At 34.5% G+C, this 13,632-nt stretch overlaps 1 long non-coding RNA gene across 1 annotated transcript in view; it reads right to left on the minus strand.

Annotated features, from left to right (window-relative positions):
- Positions 1–2,430: 2,430 nt before the first annotated feature.
- Positions 2,431–13,632, minus strand: part of LOC115443718 — a 51,149-nt gene continuing 39,947 nt past the window's right edge. Inside the window, exon 5 of the long non-coding RNA XR_003938641.2 lies at positions 2,431–3,665. This is a non-coding gene — a long non-coding RNA (uncharacterized LOC115443718). The remainder of the gene's footprint in view (positions 3,666–13,632) is intronic.

Genomic DNA, 13,632 nt, shown 5'->3' on the forward strand with positions numbered 1-13,632 from the left:
TAATCATGGATATTTCTGCCTTTAAAATTTCGTCATATTAAATTTTAAAGGCAGAAATATCCATGATTATTAAAATCAAAATGTATGAAAATGGACCTTGAGGTATCGCCTTAAAGAAGATTTTTTCTGTGTTATTTCATTCCTTTTATTACGCATGATTTTTTATTTAATGAAACCTGTATTTGGGAGCAAAACATAAGTTATTATAAAACACGAGAAAGAAACGCACTCTTTTTCATTGAAATGAAAAACGCATCAACCGTCAAAAATAGGACAAATATATTTTTACAGCATTAATTAAATTAATTGCCGCATCTCATCGTTCAGTCGTCTGAGTGAGCGGACCGGTTCGCGAAAGGAACGAATGAGTCATGCGCATGCGCGCCGTCAGGCCGGCACTACGAGCCAGCGTATTTCGGACATGTAAATTAAGTATGTATTAACCTTTTTAACAAGTATCAGGGTATTTACATCCAGCTTGGTTTATTTGAGGATCAAGAAAATTTCGTGGGTTTATTTTTTCATAAGTGATTTGTTTATGGAAGTATCATCTAGAGATTTACTGTTGCATTTTATGTAAAAGTAAAGATAATTTTAATGATATATAATACTTAATCGAGATATTATAGATAAACTATATAGAACTTGCTCAAAAATCTCTGATCACGAAAACTATTTTGAATCATGGGTAAAATTATTTTATTTAATTCGTTGTTCTTTAATGCTAATTTCACTACATTTTTATTTTGAATTATTGTACATTTAAAACATCTTTAAATTCGATGCCCGGGAATTATTTGATTTAACATACTTTCATTTTGATGTTGAAATCAAGTCATGACAGCATTATGATGGTCTTTACAAAACCTAAACCAAAAACCAATCTTAATACGTTAGCATTAAAATCAGAGTAGGTCACCGAAAATACGTAAATTAAACGCAAACGCGTGCGTAAAGTTGTCAGCTTTCGTCGGCAGATATACACATTACTCACTGAGCTGTCGCGACAGGTTATTCAAGTTCGTTTCCCTCCCGGACGTGGAACAAGTATAGTTGGGGTTCCGCGCTCCCGAATTTTGATAGGAAAACCCTCCAAAAATATACAAAGAGTAGACCAAAATGGGATAGAATTTGATTTTTGTGACTACTAAAACAGAACTAAAGGATTTTATAAATTTTAGCTAAATTTAACCGCTCTCGATCGTAAAACGAATGTTCCGAATGCTGTAGAGAAAATAAAGCCATTACTTGGCGACGTCAAGTCAATAACTGAACCTACATCATAACTAAATGAACTATGGAATGTTTTTAACAAAAACATGTTTACTGATACAGTAAATATTTTCCTACGAAGCTAATCTGAGAGTAAATAAATGTATAATAGGTTTTTAACTGTTGCATTGACGTATTTCTCACACAGGCGCCAAAATATTAACATAATCGGATTACATTCAAACACAATGGACAAACTGACAAGATTTATATTTTTTATGCGGACTTTAATTATTATCGTTTTGGGAATTATGGTTTTATCAATATTTACGTAGCGGTAATTTTGGATTAATCCAAATATATTATTTACTTTACATACCTGAAGACTTGAAGAATGTATGGAATTGGAGATCAGTTATTATTTGCCCATAAATTTGTAATCCGGATTATATACTTTATGTTTCCACGAATCGGGTTTATAGTCGAATGAACATAATTGACTTGTTTTTCTTCTTAGCTAATTTCTATGTCTATGAACACATCTGCGGCTTGGTTAAAAAAGTAGTGTATGAAGCTACTGCATCTGCTAGTATGCCATTTGCATCTGGTACGAGGCATTGAAATAAGAATATTTTTTAGATTTTATTACGGTTTTTTATTTTCTAATTATCTCCCGTTTCGAACACTTTACAGCCTTTATAGTCACGGAGAGGAATGAGACGCCGGCCGGCCGAAAACGTTACATCTACTTACCAACATTTAAAAATAGTTTTGCTTCGATGTCTAACAATCACGTAAACGTAAGAAATCATTACGATAATAATCACTCTTTTCTTTCTCCCGTCAATGATTATAAAGACAATCTTCGTCAATGATACTTCCTCAAAACCTCATCCAAAACACGTCCAACCACGTCCCTAACTTGAATATATTTAAAACTAGCTGACCCGACAGACGTTGCCCGTTAACTATGAATTTGCAGCGCTGACAGTTATTTCAAACAATTGACAGTTATATAAAATTAAAATTTTCGTTAAGTTTTCTTAAATTGTCTAATGTTCGGTTCAACTTCCTTAATTTTTTCTTTCATAAGAACCTTCTCCTGACAATAATTAATACAACAAAGAAAGAATTAGCGAAATTGTTCCATCCGTTCACGCGTGATGCGATGACCAAGGGAAATAGAGATTCATATTTATATATGTAGATAAATTATTCATATCTCATACATACCATTACTTGACGTTTTCTATCACCATATCGAATGCAAAATACTCGTGTATTAGAAATTACGGTGTAATGACTTTCAGATTTTCTAACGACGTTGTCCATAACATTTTATATTATTTGTACAATTTGTATGATTACTTTCGTAGTTCTCTATTTCTTAGAAAAAGTGTGCGAATCGTTTTAATTAACAAATTTGCAATCGACTCAAACAAGACCATATTTTATCAAAATTATCGTAGACTCCACCACTAACGCCCTTTGCCTACGTGCAAGTCTTTAAAACAAAACACAACGCTAGCGCCATCTACTAAAAAATCCATGAGACCAAATTACCGGGATAAAAATTAGCTATATGTATTATCCAAGACATGGTCTTACCCGTATACCAAATTTTATCCCAATCCGTTCGGCTTTTTCTACGTTTCCTTCTAACAAATATCCAAATATTAACAAACTTTCGCATTAATTAATAAGATGTAAAGTCAAATAGTAAAAATTTTGATAAAATAAAATGAGATTTATCAGGAACCCTTCCACTTCGGCCTACGCTCATCCGGAGCGAGTTTTTTGCCCGCCTCATATAGATATCGATCAATTTTCATAAATCGTCCTTGGCAGTGCAACGGATAATCAATAAACGCACAAACATACATAACAGCCGCCAGATTTATTGCTTATATTTAACGGATGTAAGTGGATCGATAGATATATCATTTTCGATATAGTTTTTAATTCGTTCTTGTTATGAAATCTTGTTTTCTTTCCGGTGCAAATTACATCCGGAGACTAATAAAATATCCTGTGGCGCCTTTTATGATAATTATTTATTATAAAACTAGTTTTTGCCTTCAACTCCGCTCGCGTGAAAGAGTTTTACCGGGATAAATGTTTCCCCGGAATAGCCTAGCTAATACCGCTAAGGAGTAAGGCAGTTTCCTATTAGTAAAAAAAATCTCAAAACGGGTTTAGTAGTTCTTGAGATCAGCGTGTCCAAACTCTTCAGCTTTATATGTATATCAATAAAGAAGTATAAATTAGATAAGAGTATGTTCTTATATTAATGTACCTACATGCATTCTGTTCTATGCATACTTTTTGAATAGCAATGTTGTGTGCGTACGTTCAAACTAAACTTACCTGGTAATAATAGGGTTTCGAAGTAACATCAGGCATAGGATAAGTGCGTGGAGATTTATTGCTTGATCGACAGCAACCATCTTCAACTGAAAAAGAAAAACAATAAATAAATAGAAGGAAAACGGAAGAAAAAATTAAGAAAATGCAAATTTTTGTCATCAGTCAAAATTTATTGATAACTACAAATAAATAACTGGAAATTCCGAGTTTCACGTTGAGTCACAATTAATTGTGAAGTAACTTTAGACAAACCAATTGTATGGCTTTCTAGCCCTCACAAAAATTAAGCCTAGTTACATATCGTCACCGTCATATCAATATGTCGTATTTAACTACCCAGTTTCTCTCTGTATGTAGTCGATCCATCATGACTGAGGATCGTGGTCATCATTGGATGTACCGCATTTAGAACGGATTATTTGTCTCCACCAGTTTCTGTTCATCGCATCTTTAACTAATTTGTGGAACTTGGTGGCAAACGAGTCTTTGATCTGGTCCGTCCATCCTGTTGGTGCTCGGCTTCAAGAGCGTTTGCCTTTGGTATTGCCAACGATGACAACCCTATTTCAGCAAGTACATTTTTATAGTACCATGTAGAAAGTATTTTTTTAAAAACTTTTTTTTTAAGTACTAGGCAAAATTATTTTTTTCGGAAACGGCCTAATTTTCCTGTGTATTCGACCATATTACCCTAAAAAACATGTTACTAGTAATTGGAAATTTTTAACCATATGAACGTTTGCATTATTATTTTATAAAAACCAAACACACTATGATACAGCGACGATATCTTAATAATCAAGTTTCCTCAACATTTTATTGCGAAACTCAAACAAGATTATTATAACCAGTAAACAGTTTCCTCTTCACTGACCCAGTAAAAGAGGAAACTGCGAGGAAGGATTTGAAATCTTTTCCCGTGAAGCAGGTTTCGATTCGCCAAGCTGACGACGGATATAGGATGCTGTAATTATGTCCGCCTGGAATTAGCATAAACGGCGCTTTGATATTATTTGAACTGATATTATTGCGAAATCTTTTTAGTTTGGTATCTCAGTAACAACTAAACAATTGTATCAATGTGTCTATCTATAGTTACATGCCTGCCTCGGTGGCATTCACCCGTTCGGGGATAAATGTGTGATTTTGTGTGTGTGTATGTGTGTGTGTGTGTGTGTGTGTGTGTATCTATATAATAAAACAGCGGAACTTAGTGCATATGTACATTGAAATAAATGTAATCAGAAAGTGGGTAAGTAAAGAAGGGTAATAGAATTCAAATCAAGGATTTTTAAAATTTTCTTTTATCTGTTTATCTATTTATTTGCTCGTGTAATACTGGATTTCCATGTAGTTTTTACGGGTAGACAGAGTAGAATTAGGAGCAGAATATAGACTTTGTTTCATTTAAAAAGAAAGTTAGAAAGATTATATCTCGCCCTCTATCTCATCATAGGACAGAAACGGCGAAAAGTAGATGAACTTATTGCGCCTCTACCTTCCCGTACGGGGATAAATTACGGGATTGTTCCTCCGGGAAGTCGCGCAACTAAAGACGGCAGGGAAATCTAGTTACTAAATATAGAGGTATTACAAAACACATGATTCACAGGCGGCCCGTCTTCAGGTCAGAGGTCACGCTGCGTCCATTTTTCCTTCCCAACCGGTTAATAAACAGACGGTTTGACAGGTGGTCGTGGGCGGAGGTACATCGTCGCCCACGTTCTACGTCACTATGTATACCATTCATGAGTGTACACGTGGTTCTCTCTACAATCTTGGGTATTGCTAGTACAAAGTATATGCTCAAGCATAAATAGAAGTAAGATAAATATATAAAAAAGAAAAGAGAAAACAGAAAAGATAATTAATGTCCCGTGTCCTGGATAGTGGGAACAAGGAAAACATTTTTTTGAATCTTCATAGTCGTTTAGATATTTTTTTTTGTTTGTACAATTTTCAATTAGACCCATTGGAAAATTTCCGGGCTTAGACAAGTTTAGAAGTTGTCTCGTATCGTTACAATTAATTTAAAATGTAGTCTGTCATTTTTTAACTCCAGTTAAAAATGTTATGGAAAAATTCAATAGGTAATATTATAAGTATATACTATTATGGTCTAAAAATGCGCGTAAAGTCATCATACTTTTAGGCTACGTAAGTAAGGCTTGAGTTTCTAGATTTGATTTCCAAATTCCAGGACAAGCGATAATAATTATTTACGATAATCGTCAATTGAAACAAAAGAAAAAACATTTTTTATTAAATAAGAAAGTTTCGTTCCTTATTCAGCTTCGTAGAGCCGAGAGCTGAGTACCATAGCTTCGAAGTATAATAGTTTAGTCCAAGTTGTGCCCTCACCTATCCTTTCATACATAAAAACATATTATGATATGATGATGAGTACATCATAGGATTAGTTAAAATTATACGTCCCTGCAAATGCAGAGTCCCCAAAAATAGAAAGTATGTACTTTAACTACCGCTTTACATGAGATTGCTAATCAGACGTAAAGTTATACGCTAAACATGGTATCAACTATTTTGCATCTGCGAACTGAACTGACCTTTTGGCAAAATATTTTGACGCCGCGATGCAGAAAGTTTATTGCAACGAATGCAATTGGTACAGCGCCATCTAGCGCCGGACATTGAACTGCGTTTTGTTCTTAAAATAATAAAATGAATGTGCTTGTCATCTATACGAATAAGGGCTTATTTCACAATTTCAAGTAAATGTTAACGTATAAGATAGTTAATTCTTAATACACTCTTTTGTTTACTATTTACTTGGGAGCTTGACTTTTGTATTTGGTCGCCCTATATTGTATTTGACGTTTAGGGATTGTTCAAACATTGTCAATCAAGCTCTCAATAAAATGAATACAACGGTGTTCACGTGTTCGAAAAAGAAATAGGTCTAGATAGTTGTTTAAACAACGTATTCTTATGTTTACATAAATATTAGTCATCGAAATAAAACAATTTTTCGGATTTTATCCCGGTTTTTCGTATTTCTACCGACGTTTCGAAGACTTTACAGTCTTTATGGTCACGGGGCGGACAATGATCACTGCAAAGTCAAAAAATCATAATATTTCTCGCGATAAACTCCGAAAAATTGTTTTATTTTTCATTAATTGATTACATTATACTAGAAGATCTTCTGACATGATATATCTCAGGATATCTGACATTTCCGAAAGTATATCTAAACGAGTTTCGTATAATGACATAAAACACGCAAACGCACTAGCGATGTAGAAAGTAAATTCTTAGAAACATCTTCGCATGATAGGAAATTAAAATTAAGTGAAGCCGTAATGTGAAGTATTTATATAATTAGTTTATGCTAAAAGCGTAGTTGATCGATTTGAAACATAATTTTATTAGAGAGAAATATTAAAATTAAATAAAATTATTTTGCGGATTGTATTGTTGTTTTTATATTACAATTTTCTTTTGACCTTTCGAAGACTTTGCAGTCTTCATGGTCACGGGGGGGACTGAGGTGTTGTTCATCCGTAAAGTCAAAGTTACAATATCTACCTACATTTTACAATTACATAATTCTTTTTCGAAATTGTAGCTGTTGGTGGACCGATCTACGCAGAATGGGCTCACAGTGTCTTGAAGTTTTAATATTAAAAAATTATATTAATGAAGTATTATTTCCTTGGAATTATTTTTAATTACAAATTATGAATATCACAAAAATTACCGCATCTAATGCAAGTTGTTACAGTGTGAGGTAACGTAAGTACTTCAATATTTCTTGCCGTCCCAAGTTAATCAATTGATCTGTTTAATAAACCGGAGGCGATGTTGATTGACTGTGATTTAAAGTTAATACGCGATTTTGCTTCTTGTGACACTATAGATGGTTATACATTGACACATAAGCATCCTGTCTTCGTGTAGGCGTGAGCTTGTTCATTATACAGGGTCATTTTGACACTGCGTTAATAAATGAAACCACATCATCTTTATCTCTGCTAATGTTGCCAAAAAACATCTATTAATAACAAATATCTACACAAAATCACAGTTTTATTTACCTGTTTTGTGCGAATAGGGCGAGTGCGTGAGTATATTTCTGACTAAATGTATGATGTTGCCGCTGCGACGAATTAGTCAAACTCTTGGAGTAGTAGTGTTGGCATTAGCACGTAAAATTAAAATTACTTATTGATATTAAACTTACACATTTTTATTTTACATTTACGGTTCGAGTAACTTATATTGTTATTTCCAAAAGATGATTATGTAGTTTAATTTAGTAACGCAATATCAAAACGATCCTGATTACCTACATAAGTATTTTTGCGAAAAACGTATATGTAAGAAAATTATATCTAGAAATAACTTCCAAAATCCTTTCGCGCATTCCGATCACGATTGCAACATAGCTTCACAACGATAATGTCCCGAAACGCTCAGCCGAGCAGCCTAACGGTGATCGTGAGAATCACATACACATTACAAATTATCTACAGTGCATTAATTCTTTATTTTAAAGTGTTATTTTTATTGCGTGTAGTCGTAAGTTTTATTGGATTTGGCCCACCGCTGTTTGTTGCTACTAGCCTTTGGACGAGATTTTAAGTTAAGAACAGTTGAATCTATAATAGAATTTGCAATTTTATTCTTAGATTGACGTGTTTTAATATCGCTCTCCATTATTTATGTAAAAAAAAAAAATCTTACTTACTATATCGAAATGTGTGTTTTTAACCTCTAAAGGAAAAAGGTTTACCTATTCGTTTTTTTTATCGAAAATCAATGTCAGCTTCTACAGCCCAAACAATAGCCCGACTACAGTAGTAATTACCTAATAATGCTGTAGACAAAAAGCTACAGCAGCTCAATGACTTTAACATTTTATTTAGTATAATAGATTTTAATTGTCAAGTACCCTTTCACACAATAGACTCCATGTTGTAAACCATAAAACTTTTTATAAACGGTAGAAATGTAAATAATTATGGACAATCAAACGATTACCAACCTAACGGTAGTGCAAATGCCAGTTGCAGTCGGGACAAGTCGGTTTCCAAACGGAATAACCAATTTCTATAGTGATTATCTTAATCCGTCGATATGACAGCCAGATGTATATGTTAACTGTTATCTTTGATAGTTATAAGGAGTGGAACGGGCTGCCAAGGCGATATTACAGCTGACTTCTTGAAGTTGCTTGTGTATTCATTGAATATTGCTAATAATAAACGGTATACCTGAATGTTCTCCATAATATCTTTAAATATCGAACATGAAGGCTACAAACACGGATTAGACCTTTGTGGAAAGAGAAAGAAGCATACTGGCCTAATATTTTATTAATAAAATAAATTATTTCAAAAAAAGAACAACCTTAATTTAACCGTAATTTTACTTTTGTACAATAAAGCCGCTTTAAACGCTGCACAGAATCTGCATAAACGCTTCACAATCCACGGCAGCTATAATCTGAGTATAAGTTTAAAATCGTACATTCACATTCCAGCACGGCGCCCGGCCGGCTAGTAAAGTTTGTGGGACACGGTTTCTATGAATGCAAGGCGTTGCCCGCAATGAAATATACAAACTAGCAAATTGTCGACGTCCACGACAAGGTTTCACGTGAATGGGCGCTTTATGGAAAGGCAACAGACGTTGAGGCGTGTAAATAAATTAAAGTATGATATGACTCGTATGGTAATGCAAACGGAGTATTCTACCTGTGATTTTGTCTAGCCCGTAGAGGATTAAAGTACGTGTGTTTGTAACCGAAGGTTTAAATGTATTCAAATTAAATACACATCGCTACTTTAAGCTCTCAACGTAGTAGCAGGCAGTGACAAATAGTTTTGGGTGCTTGTATCACATCATCATGAACTTAGCCACATTCTGTTTTCCGGGAAATTTGTGTTTTTCTGGGACAAAAATCTATGAACTAGGAATCACACACGCAAAGCAATCGAAGTGAAGTCAGCCACAAATGTAGCTGAAAAAATACCAAATTAACTTTGAAATATTCATTTTTTAATTTAAAATCAAGTAAACATTCCGAAGTTTATTTTAGTAAAAAATAACGTTTATGTAAAAGCGGACAAAAGTTTAAAGACCATTATGGACGTAACCATTTTATTATTCAATAAATCCAAAGATTCGATATAAATTTTGAATACTCTCCTAATAGTATATAACGTATTGAGGTCCATCGACTTACGAACATTTAGCGCAAATGTCCTAACTATTCGTACAACCACGTTACTATGGGGAAACTATTCGAAATAAAGGCTGGGTTTTTATGTGATTATGTTTGTTTGTCTCATTTGATAGTTTGCGTGTGTCGATTATATTTATCAAGCAAATACGTTTTTAGCATCGATATATATGCACGACGTACTAGATTTGGCGTTCCGAACATTCACTGTATTGAACTGTAATCCATTCAAACTGACTTTAGTATGGTCAATATTGACAGCTTGTGGTTGTGTGTAAGAAGTCGAGTCTAAGTGTAAACCTGGATTTGAATAAAATTAGTCTATAATAGACTAATGTCAAATAAGTAAAATTATTTGTTGTTCAAGTGAATAAATAGGTTATAACAGTGACGTTTTGGTTGTCATTTTAGTTTAGATTTTAAACAAATAATTTATATGGACGTTCGTGTATATAGAATACTAGCTTTTGCCCGCGGCTCCGCCCGCGTTATAAAGTTTTTCAGGCTAAAGTTTTCCGTTATAAAAGTAGTAGTTTCCCGGGAGCCTATGTTCTTCCCAGGGTCACGAACTGTCTCCATACCAAATTTCATCTTAACACGTTGGGTAGTTTTTGAGTTTAACACGTTCAGACAGATGCAGCGGGGGACTTTGTTTTATTTTTTTTAGAACTTTTTAAGTGGAACAATCCCGTCATACATGATTGTTGCATAACTTTAACCGTTTACGCAGCGCAGGCAACGGAAGCTCTCAAAACTAACAATTTTCTCCGTTTTTGCAACATGTTTCATTACTGCTCCGCTCCTATTGGTCATAGCGTGATGATATATAGCCTATAGCACTCCAGGAACAAAGGGCTATCCAACACAAAAAGATTTTTTCAGTTCAAACCGGTAGTTCCTGAGATTAGCCATTACTGCTCCGCTCCTATTGGTCATAGCGTGATGATATATAGCTTATAGCGGTCCACAAATAAAGGGCTATCCAACACAAAAAGATTTTTTCAGTTGAAACCGGTAGTTCCTGAGATTAGCCATTACTGCTCCGCTCCTATTGGTCATAGCGTGATGATATATAGCTTATAGCGGTCCACAAATAAAGGGCTATCCAACACAAAACGAATTTTTCAGTTGAAACCGGTAGTTCCTGAGATTAGCCATTACTGCTCCGCTCCTATTGGTCATAGCGTAATGATATATAGCCTATAGCACTCCACGAATAAAGGGCTATCCAACGCAAAAAGAATTTTTCAGTTTGGACCGGTAGTTCCTGAGATTAGCCATTACTGCTCCGCTCCTATTGGGTATAGCGTGATGATATATAGCCTATAGCACTCCACGAACAAAGAGCTATCCAACGCAAAAAGAATTTTTCTGTTGGGACCGGTAGTTCCTGAGTTTAGCCATTACTGCTCCGCTCCTATTGGGTATAGCGTGATGATATATAGCCTATAGCACTCCACAAACAAAGGGCTGTCCAACACAAAAAGAATTTTTCAGTTCGAACCGGTAGTTCCTGAGATAAGACAATACTGCTCCGCTCCTATTGGGTATAGCGTGATGATATATAGCCTATGGCACTCCACGAACAAAGGGCTATCCAACACAAAGAATTTTTCAGTTCGTAGCGGTAGTTCCTGAGATAAGACATTACTGCTCCGCTCCTATTGGGTATAGCGTGATGATATATAGCCTATAGCACTCCACAAACAAAGGGCTGTCCAACACAAAAAGAATTTTTCAGTTCGAACCGGTAGTTCCTGAGATAAGACAATACTGCTCCGCTCCTATTGAGTATAGCGTGATGATATATAGCCGATAGCACTCCACAAACAAAGGGCTGTCCAATACAAAAAGAATTTTTCAGTTCGAACCGGTAGTTCCTGAGATAAGACAATACTGCTCCGCTCCTATTGGGTATAGCGTGATGATATATAGCCTATGGCACTCCACGAACAAAGGGCTATCCAACGCAAAAGAATTTTTCAGTTCGAACCGGTAGTTCCTGAGATAAGACATTACTGCTCCGCTCCTATTGGGTATAGCGTGATGATATATAGCCTATAGCACTCCACAAACAAAGGGCTGTCCAACACAAAAAGAATTTTTCAGTTCGAACCGGTAGTTCCTGAGATAAGACAATACTGCTCCGCTCCTATTGGGTATAGCGTGATGATATATAGCCTATGGCACTCCACGAACAAAGGGCTATCCAACACAAAAAGAATTTTTCAGTTCGAACCGGTAGTTCCTGAGATTAGCGCGTTCAAACAAACAAACAAACAAACAAACTCTTCAGCTTTATATAATAGTATAGATACGTCAATGGTTTTTAGTGTTTTTATAGAGTTCTAGTTTATATATTTTTGTAAATAGTCAAGCTAAAGACTGTTTTAGTACTGATATTCAACCGGGATGATACCACTGTGCCATGAAAACCGGAGTGCAATAGCAGCTTTGTATTGATTCGTAAGTATGACAGTTTTATAGTAGGTACTGATTTACCAGTTCGACCGAGATGGTAACACTGTGTCATGAACGCCGGAGTGCAATAACAGCTTTGCGTCGATTCGTAAGTATAACAGTTTTATAGTAAATACTGATTTCCCATTTCGACCGGGATGATACCACTGTGTTAAAAAAACGGGAGTGCAATAGCAGCTTTGTATTGATTCGTAAGTATAACAGTTTTATAGTAGATACTGATTTCCCAGTTCGACTGGAATGATACCACTGTGTCAGCTTTGTGTCCATTAAGTATAGGCTGACATTAACTGAAACTTAATGAATTACCTTAAGTGATGACCTTGGGCGCTTGCCTGATTCTGTTATAATATTATCACCGCTTCACTTGAAACTAGAAAGGATATAATATCTAAGTGATAAGTAAACCGAAAATGAATTATATACATGTTAGAAATCTCCAAATTTTTCTGCATCATTTGATGTGGATTTTGTAGTTCTAGAACAATTTTTATATTATTACCAGCTTTTGCTCGCGGCTTCGCGCGCGTGAATGTTTTTAGAGATAAAAATCCCGCTATATATTTTCCCGAGGTAACAGTCTATAACATTCCCAGGGCCTTAAACTATCTCCATACCAAATTTCATAAAAATCCGTTTAGTAGATTTTGAGAAAATTGATAACATACAGTCAGACAGAAAAGGGGACTTTGTTTTATAATATGTATAGATATTATATTTTTATACAGTAAATAGCTAGTTATAATGTTTTTTTTACTATAATCAAAACTTTAAATCGCTCTATGGAAAGTTTAATTGGCGCTTAGATATAATTAATTACCTTTCAAGCATCTAAGTGACGAATTTATACCTACTAAATTAGGTAAATACGGTAAAAATTATTCATTGATCCATACTTTATCTTTAATTCGGCACGTTATTTATTTAAACCTGTTTATTTCAATTAAGGATTTTGTAAATAAATTACATTATTATACCAAATTACAACGAACAACATAATCTCCAGTGATTTCACATAATTATGAAAGCTTTCATTTGGAGATGTAATCAGGTCGTCTGCAGTTCGGCCCACACACTGTCAGTTCGATTTGAATCATGCAACTTTGTTGAAGTATGACACAGCGGCCGGACCTAACTATCGTCGCATAACCTCAAAATATTGAGTTCAAACAAACGATGTAATTTCGTTTTAAAATATATATATATATATATATATATATTTAAATAAAATATTTTTTTAGGAATTCTCAAATTATGTAAAAAAAAATCAAGGGAGACGTTACTCTTCTCTCAACTTAATTATTGTAATATATCATAAATAAAATTCAATAAATTTTTGTAAGATGATTTTATGGCATAAGAAT

The sequence above is a fragment of the Manduca sexta genome, chromosome 23 (assembly GCF_014839805.1).
Source record: "Manduca sexta isolate Smith_Timp_Sample1 chromosome 23, JHU_Msex_v1.0, whole genome shotgun sequence".
Lineage (NCBI taxonomy): Eukaryota > Metazoa > Arthropoda > Insecta > Lepidoptera > Sphingidae > Manduca > Manduca sexta.